The 17,691-nt window shown below is 45.8% G+C and overlaps 2 non-coding genes across 2 annotated transcripts; both read left to right on the top strand.

Moving 5' to 3' along the window:
* Positions 1–16,448: 16,448 nt before the first annotated feature.
* On the top strand, positions 16,449–16,522 carry TRNAS-ACU (transfer RNA serine (anticodon ACU)). The gene has a single exon. It is a non-coding gene; the product is annotated as a tRNA-Ser (tRNA).
* A 1,095-nt stretch (positions 16,523–17,617) lies between these two features.
* TRNAS-ACU (transfer RNA serine (anticodon ACU)) lies at positions 17,618–17,691 on the top strand. Its single transcript has one exon. It is a non-coding gene; the product is annotated as a tRNA-Ser (tRNA).

The following is a 17,691-nucleotide window of genomic DNA, read 5'->3' as shown; positions in this document are numbered from 1 at the left end:
CTATCTCCCTATCACCCCTGCCTTAGTCATTTATTATCCCTGTCACCCACTTTCTTCCCATACTTACCCAACCCCTTCCTATCACCCCTCCCTCAGTAACCCACTATCTCCCTGTCACCCACTATCTCCCAGTCACCCCGGCCTCAGTCACCCACTATCTCCCACTCATACATGCTTCAGTCACCCACTATCTCCCAGTCATCCCTGCCTCAGTCACCTACTGACACCAGTGCAGACATTTCTGCTGCAGCCTCTCCACTCTCCAGCGTGAACGTCCTGACGACTTAGGAAATCCGCTTCCCAGTTGAGGACTCTGGGAATGAACACTGCCGATATTGCTGTCAGATGACGTTCTACCCAACGTAGGATTTTTGATACTTCCAGCTTTGCCATGCAGTTTCGAGTGCCGCCTTGATGATTTGTGTACACTACCGTGGTGGCGTTGTCAGATTGTACTTGAACAGGCCTGTTCTGTACTAGAGGCAGGGCCAGTGTCAATTAATTGAACACTGCCTGCAATTCCAGAATGTATATCAGGAGGAGAGATTCCTCCCTGGTTCACCGACCCTGGAGAAAGTGTTGCTCCAACACCGTGGCCCAGCCCAAAAGACTGGCATCCATTGTCAGGAGGACACAGTTGGAGATCCAGAAGGGATGGCCCCTGCTCAACTGTTGGTCCTGTAGCCACCAGCTCAGTGTCAGACGAACCTCCGGAGTCAAGGAGATAATTTGAGACATTATCCGATGAGGCAGGCCGTCCCACTTGGAGAGGATTAACCTCTGCAGAGGGCGGTAATGACATTGAGCGTACTCTACCATATCGAAAGCCGACACCATGAGGTCTAGTACTTGCATCGCCGTGTGTATCAACACTCTTGGACGAGAGAGGAAGATACTGTCCTGAATTTTCAGGACTTTCTCTGGAGACAGAAACAATTGTTGGCTGTGTGTGTCCAGCAGTGCCCCTAGGTGCACCATGTTCCGAGCAGGGACCAGCGAGGACTTTTTTCAGTTGATGAGCCACCCGTGGACTTGTAGGAATTGGACCGCCAGTTCCAGATAACTGTGGAGAACCTCTTGGGAGTTCACCAGGATCAGCAAGTCGTCCAGATTTGGCAGGATCCTGATTCTCTGATGGTGAAGGGTCGTCATCACGGCCATGACCTTGGTGAATATCTGAGGTGCCGTGGCCAAACCAGAAGGCAGGACTTGAAATCCAAAAACAAACCAGGCACAACACTGCTTAGCTTCCATCATCAGATGAGATTGGACATATCCAGTGTGATGCGGCTGTAGATGATTTTTGCTGTTTCTAACGTCTACATCAATTAATAAGTTTCAAAATAGAATGCATCAAGAGAACGGTGTTGGTAGTATAAAACTACCTACAGCACCTGGTATTCCCAGGTGGTCTCACATCCAAGAACAAACCAGGCCTAAGATCAGGTGATATTGGGCATATACAGTGTGGTGTGGCTGTAGATGAGCTTAGTGGTTTCTGTTAGAGTTCTACTTCTAACTACTCGTACATAAATGAATAAGCGGCCGATTTATTAAACCTGGTGAAATGATAATTTGCATGGTGATAAAGTACCAGCCAATCAGCTCCTAATTGCCATGTCACAGGCTGGGTTTGAAAAATGACAGTTAGGAGCTGACTGGCTGGTACTTTATCACCTTGCACTTTATCAGTTCACCAGGCTTAATAGATCTGCCCCAATGTTTCAAAATGGAATGCATCAAGAGAACGGTGTTGGTATTGTAAAAATACACACAGCTCCTGGTATTTCCTGGTGGTCTCCCATCCAAGTACTAAAACCAGGACCAACACTGCTCAGCTTCCATGATCAGGAGAGATTGGACAAATCCAGTGTGCTGTGGCTGTAGATGAGCTCGTGGTTTCTGTTAGAGCTCTTCTACTTCTAACTTCTGGTACATAAAAGAATATGTGTAAAAATTAAATGTACAGTACCAAGAAAAGGGTGTTGGTAGTTTAAAAACACCTAAAGAATCTGATAATACATGGATGGGAGACTGCTTGGTAGTAACAAAGTCCAATACTGCTTTGCTTCAAAGATCAAATGAGATTGGGCATATCCAGTGTGGTGTGGCTTTAGATAAGCTTTGTGGTTTCTGTTAGAGCTCTTCTACTTCTAACTACTGGTACATTAATGAATATGTATAAGGTTGTAGTTTATCCAATATCCCTTTACTACCTTACCTCCCCCCCCCCCTCCCCTCCCCTCCTTATAGCTTCCTTTGTTCTCTCCTCCTCGTGTGTGCGTTATTTGTTTTCTCATACATCCTAGAGGATGCTGGGATCACATTAAGAACCATGGGGTATAGACGGGATCCGCAGGAGACATGGGCACTTTAAGACTTTCAAAGGGTGTGAACTGTCTCCTCCCTCTATGCCCCTCCTCCAGACTCCAGTTTTAGAATTGTGCCCAGTGAGACTGGATGCACTACAGGGGAGCTCTACTGAGTTTCTCTGAAAAGACTTATGTTAGTTTTTCTTATTTTCAGGGAGGCTGCTGGCAACAGTCTCCCTGCTTTGTGGGACTTAGGGGAGAGAAGTATGACCAACTTCTAGTGAGTTCAATGGCTCTGCTTCTGGCTGACAGGACACCATTAGCTCCTGAGGGTGCTGATCGCTGGGTACGCCTAGATGCCCACTCCCGTAGCCTGCCATCACCCCCTTGCAGAGCCAGAAGTCAGAAGACAGGCGAGTAGCAGAAGAACAGAAGACTTCTTCTCCAGTGACGGCATTCTGAGGTACCACGCAGCGAGCGGAATGCTGTGCGCCATGCTCCCACACAAACACAGGCACTGCAGGGTGCAGGGCGTGTGGGTGGGGGGGGGGGCACCCTGGGCAGCATAAATTCCTCACAAAAGGCTGGCAAAAGTGGACATTAGTGCCTGGGCACTGTCCTTACCCCGCCAGCGTAATTAATTATTTGTTTCTGAGCGGGACAGAAGCGTGCCATTACAGCGGCGGGGCTTCTTCCTCACCTCACCAGCACATCTATAGAGCGTTACAAGTCTATCACTATAGAGTTTATTATTTCCCAGACTGTGTACTTTTGGCGCTGGGTTGTGAGCTGAAAAATCCTCTCTGTCCCTCTGACAGATTTACTGTAGGTCTATCCCCCATTAGCCGATGTGTCTGTGGGTACTTGGTACATGTGTGTCAACATGTCGGTGGCTGAATGTTTTTCCCAAGAGGAAACTATATTAGGAATGCAGACATATGATGGTGGCCCTGTTGGCACCACCAATAACTGACTGGGTGAAAGTTTCAGTAATATCAGAGTGAGGTTGGATAAATCTGTGTCCCAGACACAGACGTAGAGAAAAGATGTGATGTTCATGGCTATGCTTCTTTTCACTCAGGCCCGCAAAAATGTTACTACACACTGATACTGACTCGGATACTGATTCCTATGTCGACCATAATATTTCCTGATTAGATCCAATATTGGCAAGGAGCATTCAGTACATGATTGTGGATATTAAGGACATATTAACATCACTGAGGACCCTGCTGTTCCTGACAAAGGGGTCTATATGTATGTATATATAGATATATAATGAAAGCTGATGTAACGTTCCTCCATCTCTGTTTGAGAAAGTCTGGGCCAGCTCGACAAGATGGTTTCAAATCCCCAAAAGGTTTCCGGTTGTTTATTCATTTCCTGCTGCGGACAGAATAAAGTGGGAGTCACCCCCTGTTCTGCACGGGGCCCTGTCACAAATCCAGCGGATCGTATGCAGGAAGCTACATTATTTCTAGTTATGTAACCACGGGTACATTACTTAGACCTGCCATTACATGCGCATGGGTGAGTAGTAGTATTCAAGAATTGGTCGAATACCTTGTCATCCGATATAGATATCTTGGAGAGATGGGATACTCCTTACGTTGGATCATATCAAGGACACTGCAGCATACTTACGACTGCAAGGGATATAGGACTCTTGAGTTCACAGGCCAATTTCATGGCAGTCTCGGATAGGAGGGCATTGTGGATTCACCAAGGGAATGCTGATGCTGACTCCAAGAAGAAAGGGAGTCTCTTCCCTATGAAGGTGAAGCCTTGTTTGGCAACGGCCTAGTTAATTTGATCTCGGCAGCTCCCGCTGGTAAGTCAACCTTCTTGCCCTATGTTCCCTCTCAACGGATGAAGACGCATCATTGTCTAACGCAGTCATTTTGGCCCAATAGATATGCAAGAAGTTAAGATTCCCCTTTCTTTGCAGGTAGAGGAAGGAAAAGAGGGAAGTCTGTAGCCTCTTCAAGATCGCAGGAGCAGAGATCGTCCTCTGCTTCTGCCAAATCCACTGCAGGACGCTGGGGCTTTCTTGCAGGAGCCCGCACCAGTGGGGGCACGTCTAAAACACTTCAGTCAGTTCTGGATTAATTTAGACCTGGACTCGTGGGTTTTACAAATAGTGTCACAAGGGTACAAACTGGGGTTTCAAGACGTTCCCCCTCACCGATTGTTCAAATCGGCCTTAGTCAGCAGGGAGAAGGTTTTTATTCAAGCCTCTTCGTGGTCCCGAAGCCGGACGGCTCAGTCAGACCAATCTTAAATCTGAAATCCCTCAATTTCTACCTAAAGAAATTCAATTTCAAGATGGAATCTCTCAGGGTAGGGATCTCCAGTCCGGAGGAAGGAGATTTCATGGTTTTGGTAGACATAAGGATGCCTAATTACATGTTCCCGTTTAGCCACTGCATCAAGCTACCTGAGGTTTGCAATTCAGGATTGTCATTACCAATTTCAGACGTTGCCGTTTGGTCTGTCCACGGCTCCGAGGATTTTCACCAGGGTGATGGCGGAAATGATGGTTCTCCTTCGCAAGCAAGGAGTCACAATTATCCCGTACTTGGATGATCTCCTGATAAAGGCGAGATCCAGGGACCAGTTGGTGCAAAACATCTACTCTCCCTGACAGTTCTTCAACAACATGGTTGGCTCCTAAACTTGCCAAAATCGCAGTTGGTCCCAATGACGCGGTTGTTGTTTTTGGGAGTCATACTGGACACAGAAGAGGCTTTCTTCCAGTGGAAAGGCTATGGAGATCCTGAGTCTGGTCAAACAAATTCTGAAACCAGCAAGAGTGTTAATCCATCAATGCATTCTGTTGCTGGGGAAGATGGTTGCGGCCTACGAGGCCATTCAGTTTGGCAGGTTCCATGCCAGGGTGTTCCAGTGGGACCTGTTGGACAAGTGGTCCGGATCCCACCTACACATGCACCGGAGGATAATCCTGTCTTCCAAGACCAGAATCTCACTCCATTGGTGGCTGCACAGTTCTCACCTCCTAGAGGGGCGATGGTTCGGGATCCAGGACTGGATCCTAGGGACCACGGATGCAACCCTCTGAGGCTGGGGAGCAGTCACACGGGGAAAACATCCAAGGAAGATGGTCAAGTCAGGAAAGTTGTCTCCACATAAATGTTCTGGAGTTAAGGGCCATTTAATAACTGCAGACACAGTACGCACTGGGACGGGTGCCCAGCATCCTCTACGGACTAAGAGAAAAGGATTTACCGGTAGGTATTAAAATCCTATTTCTCTAATGTCCTAGAGGATGCTGGGGACTCCGTAAGGACCATGGGGACAGACAGGCTCCGCAGGAGACATGGGTACTTTAAGAAAGACTTTAGTTCTGGGTGTACACTGGCTCCTCCTTCTATGCCCCTCCTCCAGACCTCAGTTTGATACTGTGCCCAGTGGAGACTGGGTGCTTTTCAGGAGCTCTCCTGAGCTTTCTGACAGAAAGTATTTTGTTAGGTTTTTAATTTTCAGGGAGCACTGCTGGCAACAGACTCCCTCATCGAGGGACTGAGGGGAGAGAAGCAGCCCTACTCTCTGAGTTGCAAGGTCCTGCTTCTTAGGCTACTGGACACCATTAGCTCCAGAGGGATTGGTACGCAGGATCTCACCCTCGCCGTCCGTCCCAGAGCCGCGCCTCCGTCCCCCTTGCAGAGCCGGAAGATAGAAGCCGGGTGAGTATGAGAAGAAAAGAAGACTTCAGAGGTGGCAGAAGACTTCATGATCTTCACTGAAGTAACGCACAGCACTGCAGCTGTGCGCCATTGCTCCCATACACCTCACACACTCCGGTCACTGTAAGGGTGCAGGGCGCAGGGGGGGGGGGGGGCGCCCTGGGCAGCAATATAAACCTCTTTTTGGCAAAAATATAACACATATACAGCTGGGCACTGTATATATGTATGAGCCCCCGCCAATTTTACAGTTTAAGCGGGACAGAAGCCCGCCGCCGAGGGTGCGGGGCTTCTCCCTCAGCACTCACCAGCGCCATTTTTTCTTCACAGCACCGCTGAGAGGAAGCTCCCCGGACTCTTCCCTGCTTATACCACGGTAGACAAGAGAGTTGAAAAGAGGGGGGGGGCACATAATTCGACGCAAATTACATACAGCAGTACTACTGGGCAAACATTAAGTTACTGTGTATTCCTGGGTTATATAGCGCTGGGGTGTGTGCTGGCATACTCTCTCTCTGTCTCTCCAAAGGGCCTTGAAGGGAAACTGTCTTCAGAAAAAGCATTCCCTGTGTGTGTGGTGTGTCGGTACACGTGTGTCGACATGTCTGAGGAAGAAGGCTATATTAGAGAGGAGCAGGAGCAAATGAATGTGGTGTCTCCGCCGACAGCTGATTGGATGGATATGTGGAATGTTTTAAATGCTAGTGTAAACTCATTGCACAAAAGATTAGACAAGGCTGAAGCTTTGGGACAGTCAGGGTCTCAACCCATGCCTGATCCTATGTTGCAGGGACTGTCAGGGTCTCATAAGCGCCCTCTATCCCAGATTGTTGACACAGATACCGACACGGATTCTGACTCCAGTGTCGATTACGATGATGCAAAGTTACAGCCAAAATTGGCAAAATCCATTCGATATATGATTATGGCAATAAAAGATGTTTTGCACATCAGAGAGGAACCCCCTGTCCCTGACAAGAGGGTACATATGTACAAGGGAAAAAAGCCTGAGGTAACCTTTGAGGGGGTCACACGAGCTGAACGAGTTATGTGAAAAAGCTTGGGAATCTCCAGATAAAAGACTGCAGATTTCCAAAAGGATTCTTATGGCGTATCCTTTCCCATCAATGGATAGGTTACGATGGGAATCCTCCCCTAGGGTGGACAAAGCATTAACACGCTTATCCAAGAAGGTAGCCCTCCCGTCCCAGTATACGGCTACCCTCAAAGAGTCTGCTGACCGCAAACAGGAGATTACCCTGAAGTCCATTTATACACATTCAGGTACCTTACTCAGACCGGCAATTGCGTCGGCCTGGGTGTGTAGTGCTGTAGCGGCATGGACGGATACCTTATCTGAGGGGATGGATACCCTAGATAAGGATACTATTTTATTGACCCTGGGGCATATAAGAGATGCTGTCCTATATATGTGTGTATGCAAACTACAGGTGGTGCTGCAGGGCTCACACCCTTTTACTTGTCTTGTAGAGCAACTCTGGAGCTGTTACTGGGTCCAGCTGCTGCAAGAAATCAGCTTGAATACTTCAGGGGCTGGGGCATGGCCAACATGAGCCCACACTGATGGGGGGTGGGGGTGTATAAAGCGATTTAGGGGTCATCCAAGCACAACCCCACAAAGGCCGCCATGCCCTGCGTGACCCTTTTCTCTTTTCATATGCAGACGAGGGTTGCAGCCAACTATGCCACTGCTTGGATGACATCACCATATGCAAATCCATCTGCTGCAGGCCTTCCCCCAGGAATGCTTGCACTAGTTGTTGCATTTGGTTTGTTGTTTGGGGGTGCTTCAGTATTAGGCAGCCTTCTGCCCTCCCACATTCGTCTGAAAATGTGTTCTCCCTGCAGTTGTTGTCCCCAGATGAGAGTTCCCTTGTGCTGCCTCAGTTGAATCTCCTTAACTTGACGGGGGGGTGCCCGAGCAGCCGCCCTTCACAGCCCTATCCCAACACATACTTATCTTGCATATGAGATCTCTTGATCATGAAGATAGTTCTCACAGGGTGAGGTTCATCCATTACATTTTAAAGTAGGAAGGTACAAATTACATATTCAAATTACATATATGTGCTGGATTCAAATGTTTTCCCCCCTTCCTTTCTCAATTGTGCCCATCAGCAGCTATTCTAATGTTGCTGCCAATGGGTGTGACACATACATTTCTTCTGTGGGGTACACTGGACTCCACAAGGATTCACATTGGGGTGTAGAGTAGGATCTTGATCTGAGGCACCAACAGGCTCAAAGGTTTTGACTGTTCCCAAGATGCTCAGCGCCCCCTCCTCTATAACCTCGCTTCCATGAACAGGGAGCTCAGTTTGTAGTTGGTGCCTTCAGTAGCAGGCCACTTAACAGGGGGCTGCCTCAGGCAGCCTATTCTTAGCTATTAATTTTGGCAAGAAAAGAAGAACTTTTTTTATAAGAATCTACAAGGGCTGCAGCAGGCTAGGTCTAATAGACCTCTTTACTGCAGCTCCATCACTCCCAGTGGCGCAGAATACTCCCGTGCCCCGGTTGCTGGGTCACTGCAGCGGAGGCTCCGGTTTCTTCCTAAGGTCAGTCACACACACACCGCCCTCCGGGATCACGAGGCCGCTGATGGGGGCGGGCCGTGTGCGCACTGGCGTGGACACCGATTACTGGGCAGCCGCTCCACTAGCCACCAGGGACAGTTAAGGAGCACAGCTCTGGGGTTTTTTCTCCTATATTAACCCCATTTTGTACTACCCGCAGTGCATTGTGATAGGTAATGGGGCCTGATTCAGGTTGGATCGCAATCCAACTGCAAAAACTGCTAAGAGCATACGCATCCGCCTGCATTTTCTGCAGCACCCCGCAGATAATGCGATCGCCTCTGCCTGTGAATCGGTGAAGGGGGGGGGAGGGGGGTCAACAACACTCCATTTCCAAGTCGGAGATGGAGCGGTGCGGGGGCACGGTTTCAAAATGGGGTCGGCAACGGAGAAACAGGAGGCGTGGTCAGAGCAGCTGCATGACATCACATGGGCCGGACTCTGCCAGTGGAGCCCCAGCGTCATGAGGTAGATTTTGTAGAGGCCGAGGAGGACTTCTGTTCCTGGGAACTAGCTGTGTTGTGCAGCTTTATTCCTCTGCCCCTACCTCTGGCAAGAAAAGACGCACCTCGCACTTTCTTGTTTCTTTGTGACCGAAAGGACTGCATTTGATAATGCGGAGCTTTCTTATGCTGTGAGGGAACATACGGTAAAAAATTTGATTTTCCAACTGTAGCTGTGCGTGTTAATGCTTTGTCCACTTTAAAGGTCTTTAAACTTAAAAAGTTTTAACTTTAAACTTTAAAGGTCCATATTCACGGCCCGATTTTGGGGAGAGATGTGTGCTGAGCGAACTGTTTAGCACACATCTCTCCCCCCGCTCAGCACAGCGTGATGTGTGCTGAGCGTACGGGGGGGTGGGGGGGCGCTCATTTCACCCCCTGTGTAGGGCATTCTGTGTGTATCCAGCTTAACAGGTGTGAGCATTATACAACTACTGACTTGCGAGTAACTATACAGCAGCTCCATACCTTGTGACTTGAAGAAACACCAGTTAACCCCGGGAATGCTGCAGTCAAAGCAACAATTCCTCTTCTTACATTCCGCTGCACTTATTGTGGGGTAGCCGCAATCCCTTCTGCTGTACGGTTCCACATTACATTGTTTCTTGTCACTTCCTGTTGATGCAGTAAGGAAACATCCAGGAATTACAGCAGCTTAGTTTTTTTTTTTTAACTGGGGCAATTTAGCTAGATCACAGGGCAATTTAGCTCCTTTGGTCCTTTTTTAGGACCAGTTAATCAGACAGTTGAGCAAACTGAAAAACAGCTAACAGGAAATTTCCACTTAAATGGTATTTTCTAATCTTATCTGACCATGACTAAGAATAAAGGATACACAAGATAAACTCTTTAGAGCTATGGACCTTATCCATGTTTAAGCTCCATCAAATCTGTAATCAATAGCACTACATGCTCCCACTCTACCACTGTACTATATACTCTACCTGTGTTTTTAAGGTAAAAACACCATTTAACCCCAGTGACACCTGAATTAAAGCAGCAGCCTCTGGAATAGCATTCTTTAGCATTAATCCCAGGAAATCTGCAATCTTCACGCTCTTTGATAGCCACGCTACATTGCTGTTTACTTGGATGGAGCAGAGAGCACAACATCAGGACATAGGAAATATTACAATGCATGATAAGAAAGGTGTGAGCTCTACAGCAAGGCCTCCAACCCTTTGCCAGTGCCAAATACATAGGGCTTAACTCAGATCTGATCACAGCAGCAAATTTATTAGCTAAAACCATGTACACTGCAGGGGGGGGGTGGTGTATAATATGTGCAGAGAGAGTTAGACTTTGGTGCGGTGTGTTCAAACTGAAATCTAAATTGCAGTGTAAAAACAAAACAGCCAGTATTTACCCTGCACACAACAATATAACCCACCTAAATCTCTCTGCAAATGTTATATCTGCCCCCCCCCCCATCCCTGCAGTGCACATGGTTTTGCCCACTAGCTAACAAATTTGCTGCATCTGGGAATTACAGCATCTTAATATTTCTTTTTACAGAAGGTTCAGCAAATTAAATTATTTAGTGAAATACTGTAATCATAACAGTTACAGGGATATTGTAGGTAGATTTATTGTCAGTGGATAAATGTAAAAATTAAACCCTTAGGCATAGTTCCCAAATGCTGTCATTGCAATCCAGATTTTAAGGATATCATGCTTGAGCACAGGTGACTTAATTAGAACTTCGGTCAATGTGAATTAACCATTGGACTCAACCATGGTTATCCTTAAAACCCAGGGGTCTATTTAAGATCGATCTTAATCGATGTTGGGCTTCCAGGTTGAAAAAAAAAACACACATTTACTAACATTTTAAAATTTATATAAAAAATCATCTGTTCGTAAATGCAGTGCACATGGTTTTGCCCAACTGCTAACAAAAATCCTGCTGCGATCAACTCAGAATTACCCCCCATGGCCCTCATTCCGAGTTGTTCGCTCGCAAGCTGCTTTTAGCAGCATTGCACACGCTAAGCCGCCGCCTACTGGGAGTGAATCTTAGCATCTTAAAATTGCGAACGAAAGATTTGCAATATTGCGATAAGACATCTCTGTGCAGTTTCTGAGTAGCTCGAGACTTACTCTGCCAGTGCGATCAGTTCAGTGCTTGTCGTTCCTGGTTTGACGTCACAAACACACCCAGCGTTCGCCCAGACACTCGTTTCTCCAGCCATTACCGCGTTTTTCCCAGAAACGGTAGCATTTTTTCCCACACGCCCCTAAAACGGCTTGTTTCCGCCCAGAAACACCCACTTCCTGTCAATCACATTACGATCACCAGAACGATGAAAAAACCGTGAGTAATATTCCTAACTGCATAGCAAATTTACTTGGCGCAGTCGCAGTGCGAACATTGCGCATGCGCATTAAGCGGAAAATCGCTGCGATGCGAAGAAAATTACCGAGCGAACAACTCGGAATGACCACCTATGTGCACTGCAGGGAAGGCAGATTTAACATGTGCAGAGAGAGTTAGATTTGGGTGTGGTGTGTTCAATCTGCAATCTAATTTGCAGTGTAAAAATAAAGCAGTCAGTATTTACCCTGCACAGAAACAAAATAACTCACCCAAATCTAACTCTTTCTGCACATGTTATATCTGCCTCCCCTGCAGTACACATGGTTTTGCCCAACTGCTAACAAAATTTCTGCTGCGATCAACTTGGAATTACCCCCATCGATTGATGTTTTCACACTGCTCGTGTATATAAGACATAGGGCCTAATTCAGTTTGGATCGTAATACGCGTTCCAACCGCAAAAACTATGAAGAGGATGGGGGCATATACGCAGGGTCCATCCTGTGCGTGTGCCTACATTTTCTCCGGGTGCCCCGCAGAAAATGCGAATGCCTCTGCCTGTCAAACAGTAGAGGGCATACCTTCGCAGGTATATCGCGATCATGAGCCATGTCTCCCATTTTTGTCATTATAGGTGCTCTGTGAGCTGCTGGCCATGCCCCAGCCCCTCTGTCTCCCGTGAATAGACATTGAGGCTTATTCAGACCAGATCGCTTCAATTTATTTTCACCCAGCGGGCAATCAGGTCTGCACTGCACATGCGTATGCGCCACAATGCGTAAGTGCGACGGTCCGGAGATCACAAGAAGATTGACAAGAAGAGGGTGTTTGTGTGGGTGGCAACTGAATGTTTCTAGGGAGTGTCCGGAAAAACACTGGAGGGACCCGGCGTTTTGTGGGAGGATTTGTGATGTCACCTCAATGGCTGAGTAAGTGCTGAGCTGTGCAGCTCTAGTGCACATGTGATAACACACCTGCACAGCAAATTTTCCCTTCCGCTGTAGGCGGCAACTACCTGATTACAGGGATGCAAAAAACACACCCTAGCGATCAGGTCTGAATTACCCACAATGTGCATATTTGCAGAGCAACAAGCTACAGGGAGCCTTCCACCCCCCCCCCCTTCCCCATGACTATGGGACACTGCGGCCCCCACAGGGGGGGGGTTGTTTGGGTTAGCTGGACATTCCCAAAAAAAGTGACTGTCCTGCAAAAATTGGGTTAGTTGGGAGGTATGTGCAAATACATTTATTGTTTTGCATGCAGGGTAAATACTGGCTTCTTTGACATTTAGCCACAAATGCTGCACAGCTGAATTACAGTATTACACTGGAATTAACAGTTATGCTAGGACATTCCCCCTCCCAAATCTACCTCTCTCTGCATGTTACATCTGTCCCACAGTGGCGTGCGGTGAGGTCAGTGGCTAGTGAGGCACTACAGCCATAATTTCCGCCGAATCCTGCCGATGACCCTTAGCCAATGCCCGCTACTGCCTCTGAGCCGATACCCGCTGCCACCACCAATGGCTTACAAACTCTCCCACAATCAACTGACCCAGCCCTCCACCACTAATTTCTATCTCAGTCCGATGCCGCCAATGCCCGCTGCCTGCCTGCTCATTGTTCTTGTTATATATTATAAATTTTTAAAGAAAAAAAAAATGAGTGTTTGGGACTGGGAAGGGTGAGGGAGGAGGACATGAATGCAATTTTGTTGTCCAGGGCTTCCATTAACTTAAAGGAGAAGGGTCTGAATGGGTTAAAAAAAAATGCGTGAGGTCCCCCCTCCTTAGTATAACCAGCCTCGGGCTCTTTGAGCCGGTCCTGGTTATTTAAATACTGGGGGAAAAATTGGACAGGGGTTCCCCGTATTTAGACAACCAGCACCGGGCTCTTAGAACGGTCCAGGTTCCAAAAATACGTGGGACAAAAGATGTAGGGGTCCCCCATATTTTTAAAACAAGCACCGGGCTCCACTAGCCAGAGAGATAATGCCACAGCCGGGGGACACTTTTATGTAGGTCCCTGCGGCCCTGGCATTACCCCTCCAACTAGTCACCCCTGGCCGGGGTTCCCTGGAGGAGTGGGGACCCCTTAAATCAAGAGGTTCCTCCCCTCAAGGCACCCAAGGGCCAGGGGTGAAGCCCGAGGCTGTCCCAAGCACCCCTGGGTGGTGGGTGCCGGGCTGATAGCCATGTGTGTAAAAAAAGAATATTGTTTTTTTGTTGTGGAACTACAAGGCCCAGCAAGCCTCCCCCGCTTGCTGGTACTTGGAGAACCTCAAGTACCAGCAGGCGGGGAAATAATGGGCTTGCTGGTACCTGTAGTTCTACAACAACAAAAAATACCCAAATAAAAACACAAACACACACAGCATGACAGTAAAATTATTGAGACAGGCTGTAGCATGTGGGTGCATGTAACCCTATAAAAGTGATGGATTGGGTGACTATTACAATACCCACTGTTGCTGTCTGAAAAATTATGGATTTATAGATTGCTCTGCCGAGACATGTTTTTTTCTAAAATGCACCACAGGTATGGATGGATAGTATACTTGACGACACAGAGGTAGGTAGAGCAGTGGCCTACTGTACCGTACTGCTATATATTATATTATTTATTATTATTATTATTATCCTTTATTTATATGGTGCCACAAGGGTTCCGCAGTGCCCAATTACAGAGTACATAAACAAATAATCAAACAGGAAAACAGCAACTTACAGTTGACGACAATATAGGACAAGTACAGGGTAAATAAACATAGCTACATCAGCAGATGACACTGGAATAAGTATCAGGTGGCAGAAGACTGCTGAATTTGGTGCAGCTGAAGATTATTAAAGTAAGAAAAGAGTAAGCACATGAGGGAAGAGGGCCTTGCTCGTGAGAGCTTACATTCTAAAAGGGAGGGGTAGACAGACAGGGGTGAGACAGATGGGGTACATAGAGAGCGTGGAACAGAGGTTTAGGATGAGATTTGGCTGGGTTTGGTGAAGAAGTGGGTCTTGAGAGCCCGTTTGAAGTTTTGTAGAGAGGTGGAGAGTCTGAGGGGGAGAGGTAGGGAATTCCAGAGAAGTGGTGCAGCACGTGAAAAATCTTGGAGGTAGGAGTAGGAGGAAGTAATCCGTAGGCAGGAGTCGGTGTGCATTAGCAGAGCGAAGAGGACGGGCAGATTCTGAAAGGGAAGGGGAGCCAGTGAAGGACTAGTAAGAGAGAAGAGGTGGACGTAGTGCGTTTGGTGAGGAAAATGAGCCGGGCAGCAGCATTGAGGATAGATTGGAGTGGAGAGAGGTATTTGTCAGGAATGCCAGTCAGGAAGAAATTACAGCAGTCCAGTCTGGAGATGACCAGTGAGTGGATAAGAGTCTTAGTAGCATCCTGGGTCAGAAAGGGTCTGATCCTGGAAATATTTTTTAGATGAAAACGGCAGGTTTGTGAGAGGTGCTGAATGTGTGTTTTGAAGGAGAGGGAGGAGTCAAGGATTACTCCAAGACAGCGCACTTGGGGGGTAGAGGAGATAGTAGTGCCATCAATAGATAATGAGATTGTAGGAGGTGAGATTATGCGGGAGGGAGGGAAGATGATCAGCTCGGTCTTAGACATGTTAAGTTTAAGAAAGCGCTGGGACATCCAGGAAGAGATAGCAGAGAGACAGTTGGAGATACGAGTGAGGAGAGTAGGGGAGAGGTCTGGAGAGGAAAGATAGATTTGAGTGTCATCAGCATAGAGATGATATTGGAAACCAAAAGAACTAATGAGCTTAAATAGTGAGGACGTATAGAGAGAGAAGAGAAGAGGACCAAGGACAGAACCTTGGGGTACCCCTACAGTTAGTGGAAGTGAGGGGGAGGTGGAGTCATGAGAGGAGACAGAGAATGAACGGTCAGAAAGGTTGGTGGTTCAATCCCACCCAGGGACGTAATTGACCTTGTTATCAGATTTTGGTGATCTTTAAGTAGACAAGTCAAAATTTCAAACCCCCTCTTATGGTGTAGGGTACCTGGCCTTCTCTGATGTAGTTAGATTTGATTAAGTGATTTTATAAAAAAACATATAGGAAGTACAATTTAGCAGTGGGTTGCAGAGAAAAAGAAAAATGCTGGCAGAAAAATCCTATTGAGTGATTAAACAGCTCTTCATTTTCTGGCTTTATGTTTATGCTAACAAATTTGTTCTCTGAAAAGTGTCCACAAAGCCAAGTCTCTGATTAACACCTTTGTAGGGATGGTTTTTCACCTATTACTAAATTAAACTTGCTTCATTGGAAAGGCAGCAAGATGCATCCTGATTTCAATGTCTACTGAAATAATACAGGTTGACACCAGGAAACATTAACGCCACTGCATCCTTGCTGCTTTCTCATGTGGAAGTCTGTTTAATGTGAAAACAAGGTGATATCTAATTAGCACACTGGTAAGGAATTAAGAAAATCTTTATTTAAGGGTGAAGATGTTTCTCACAAAATCGTTGCCCCAATGCATCATTGAAATTCAAGCTGGAAAGATGATTTTAATATATCACTTGTACATTTTGTATTGCTCTTCTGGTGACAATGTAGTTTGTTTTTGTCAATTACCATTTTAATAATAGGGTAAAGAAAATTAAGTGGATTTTTGAAAGAAAACAATACTGTCAATATACTATTAAAACAAATTAAAATGGTAAAAGTTATTGTACTTTAAGTAAAAATAAAAGAGCCAAAATATCAATCCCAGTTTTGGATTACTTTAATTAACAAAAAAAATGCATATAACAGAGGATAGTTTCAATCTGCCTACCTCTGGGTTATGGGCCCAGCATGCTTCCATTGCAGTACTCTGCTGCACATGTAAGTGCAAGAGATCCTGAAGCACTCACTCATCATGGGAAAGTACCAATGTGTTTCTTCGTTGGTTGATTTAAGAAACATCTTACAAAAACTCTCCAGATTATTGACTTTTTAAAGTTTTTCTAGGAAACGTTCTAGATGAATGCTTATTAGCCTTTGTCAGTATGGACTTTTTGCAAAGTGTCTCTGTGGCGCAATCAGTTAGTGTGTTTGGCTACTAACCAAAAGGTTGGTGGTTCAATCCCACCCAGGGATGTAATTGACCTTGTGATCAGGTATTGGTGATCTTTAAGTAGACAAGTCAAAATTTCAAACCCCCTCTTATGATGTAGGGTACCTGGCCTTCTCTGATGTAATCAGACTTAGATTTGATTAAGTGATTTCATAAAAAATAGCTAGGAAGCACAATTTAGCAGTGGGTTGCAGAAAAAAAAATATGCTGGCAGAAAAATCCAATTGAGTGATTAAACAGCTCTTCATTTTCTGGCTTTATTTTTATGCTAACAAATTTGTTCTCTGAAAAGTGTCCACAAAGCCAAGTCTCTGATGAACACCTTTGTAAGGATGGTTTTTTACCTATTACTAAATTAAACTTGCTTCATTGGAAAGGCAGCAAGATGCATCCTCATTTCAATGTCTACTGAAATAATACGGGTTGACACCAGGAAACATTAACGCCAATGCATCCTTGCTGCTTTCTCATGTGGAAGTCTGTTTAATGTGAAAACAAGGTGATATCTAATTAGCACACAGGTAAGGAATTAAGAAAATCTTTATTTAAGGGTGAAGATGTTTCTCACAAAATCGTTGCCCCAATGCATCATTGAAATTCAAGCTGGAAAGATGATTTTTATATATCACTTGTACATTTTGTATTGCTCTTCTGGTGACAATGTAGTTTGTTTTTGTCAATTACCATTTTAATAATAGGGTAAAGAAAATTAAGTGGATTTTTGAAAGAAAACAATACTGTCAATATACTATTAAAACAAATTAAAATGGTAAAAGTTATTGTACTTTAAGTAAAATTAAAAGAGCTAACATATCAATCCCAGTTTTGGATTACTTTAATTACCAAATAAAAATGCATATAGCAGAGGATAGTTTCAATCTGCCTACCTCTGGGTAATGGGCCCAGCATGCTTCCATTGCAGTACTCTGCTGCACATGTAAGTGCAAGAGATCCTGAAGCACTCACTCATCATGGGAAAGTACCAATGTGTTTCTTCGTTGGTTGATTTAAGAAAATTCTTACAAAAACTCTCCAGATTATTGACTTTTTAAAGTTTTTCTAGGAAACGTTCTAGATGAATGCTTATTAGCCTTTGTCAGTATGTACTTTTAGCAAAGTGTCTCTGTGGCGCAATCGGTTAGTGTGTTTGGTTACTAACCAAAAGGTTGGTGGTTCAATCCCACCCAGGGATG

This window comes from Pseudophryne corroboree, unplaced genomic scaffold, assembly GCF_028390025.1.
Source record: "Pseudophryne corroboree isolate aPseCor3 unplaced genomic scaffold, aPseCor3.hap2 scaffold_585, whole genome shotgun sequence".
Classification (NCBI taxonomy): domain Eukaryota; kingdom Metazoa; phylum Chordata; class Amphibia; order Anura; family Myobatrachidae; genus Pseudophryne; species Pseudophryne corroboree.
This window is presented reverse-complemented; position numbering and strand designations above follow the sequence as displayed.